This window comes from Alligator sinensis, unplaced genomic scaffold (assembly GCF_000455745.1).
Source record: "Alligator sinensis unplaced genomic scaffold, ASM45574v1 scaffold1595_1, whole genome shotgun sequence".
Taxonomy (NCBI): Eukaryota; Metazoa; Chordata; order Crocodylia; family Alligatoridae; genus Alligator; species Alligator sinensis.
Window position 1 is genome coordinate 149,353 of NW_005843277.1, and position 2,440 is coordinate 151,792.

Here is a 2,440-nt window from a genome sequence, read left to right on the forward strand (position 1 = left end):
CAAAGTGGTGGCCCTGCTCAACACGGTGTTGTACCCAGTACTAAGCCCCTTCATCTACAGCCTGAGAAACAAGAATGTCAAGCAGGCCTTGAGAGGCCTTTCATTGCAATATTGCAGAAGTATTTCCCCAGGTATGCCATGTTTCAAAGCAGAAAAGGAATAAAATGATCAAAGGGGTTTAAGAGGGTGGGGAAGAAGTGTACATATTTTGTAGTATGCAGCTAAATAATTTAACTCCTTCTTCAAGGAGAGAAAATAGAATTAAAAAAACCCCAAAAAGTAAAAAACTGAGAAAAAAAGTATTGTTTTGTAAGACTGCAAAGAATACTGTTTTTCTTATGAAATAGGCCAATAGCAAATGTGTGGTGCCTATATGCTTGACAATTTTTGCCATATAAAGTTTTCTATACCCATTATTTGATATATGTGGGTTACTTTAAAACATTTTGGAAATGTCAGAAGTCACCTTAATTAAACCTTGTTGTATGTGTTTTAAATGTAAAGCAAACTGATGTAGTCCCTCACAGTCTACCTAGACCCCTTTGTCCAACATACATTTCATTGGGGCTTTTTAAAGTGGTAATTACTAATTGCTCCAGCATCCAGCGCCTCCTGCCTCCCTCTCTCAAGAACTACAGCAAGGTATAACATTTGCACAAGTTGTGGAAAATCTGCTAGGTATTAAGCTGCTGTACCTAAAGGGCTTTAAGTAAAGATAAAAATACCAGTGACTGGAAATGCCATCCGTGCACATGCTTAGGCACCCATTATTAGCCAGCAGTGTGCCCTTGTTGCCAAGAAGGCTAACGGCATGCTGTGCTGCATTGATAGGTGTGTTGTCAGGAGGTCAAGGGACGTGATTATTCCTCTCTATTCTGCACTGGCAAGGGCACATCTGAAGTCCTGTGTCCAGTTTTGGGCCCCCCACTGTGGAAAGGATGTGGACAAACTGGAAAAAGTCTAGCAAAGGGCAGAAAAAATGGTGAGGTGCTGGGGCACATGACGTATGAGGACAGGCTTAGGGAACTGGGCTTATTTAGTCAAAGAAGAGAAGCCTGAGAAGGTATTTAATAGCCTACCTGAAGGGAGTTCAAAAGGGGATGGTTCTCAGTGGTAGGGGTTAATAGTAAAGGAGAAATGGTTTCAAGTTGCAACAAGGGAAGTTTATGTTAGATATTAGGAAGGATTTTCTCACTAGGAAGGCAGTAAAACACTGGAACAGGTTACCCAGAGAGGTGCTGAAATCTCCATCCTTGGAGGTTTTTAAGACCTGGCTTGACAAAGCCTTGGTTGGGATGATCTAGTTGGGGCTGGTCCCGCTTTGAACAGGGCGTTGGACTAGATGACCTCCTGAGATCCCTTCCAACCCTCATTTTCTATGATTCAATGATTATTGGTCTGCCATCTTACTTCCCTCTCAGATCTCTGCAGGATTTAATAAATGCTTTGCAGTCCTGAACTAGACATGTATGATGAGCTAGCATTTATACACTGAAACGTCTGCCTACATATTGCAGTAACAATTGTTTTCCCTTAGGGCCCAGTGCCTAAGGTATGGTATGGGGCCAGTATAACTTTTGCATAGCAACCTAGTGCAGGGGTCACCAACCCCTGGCACGCATGCCGAGCATGGCACATGAAGCCATTTTCCTTAGCATGCCGCCGCCAGCCTGGGATCTAGGCAACTGCTGCCAGCTGGGGGCCTGGGCTGCTCCCATCAGGTGGCTGAGAGGATAGAAGCCCAGCTGCCATCTTCCCAGCCAGCTGCTGGGAGCAGCCCAGGCTCCGTGGCTATCAGCAGCTACCCAGAACCTGGGCCAGCTGCAGCCAGGAGACTGCAAACAGCTGCTGTCTCCCCGCCCCAGCCCCAGTTGCCTCCCAGCCCCAGGCCAGGCTCTGGGGAAGAAGCAGGTGAAGGCGATGCTCCCTGCTGTGCTACCCTCCCCACTGTTTCTGCAGAGCGGCATGTGTAACCTGGCACAGCAGGGCACAGCGGGTGGAGCACGAGAACTGCCTGCTGCTCTGTGCTCCCCACTACTCTGGCCACACTTCCCATGCTGCAGGGGCTGAAGCGAGGGGCACAACCTTGTGTACTGCCCATGCTGCTCCCATGCACACAGGGGAAGTGTGACTTTGGCAGTGTGGACCTTGCAGCAGCAGGCAGCTTCCCAGTGTGGCCCCTCTGAGTGCTGCTGCTCTGCGTCGCAGACACTCCCAGAGGAGGGCAGCAGGGCCGGGAGCACAGGGTGTGTGACCTGGAGTGGCAGCGCACAGAGGGGCCGCACAGGGAAGTTGCCTGCTGCTGCAAACTCCTTGCTGCCTGGGTCACACTTCCCTTGTGCGCACGGGAGCAGTGTGGGCAGCACACAGGGTTGTGCCCTTCGCTGCTGCCCCCACCTACAGGGGAAGTGTGGCCAGGGCAGCGGGGAGCTCGGAGTGG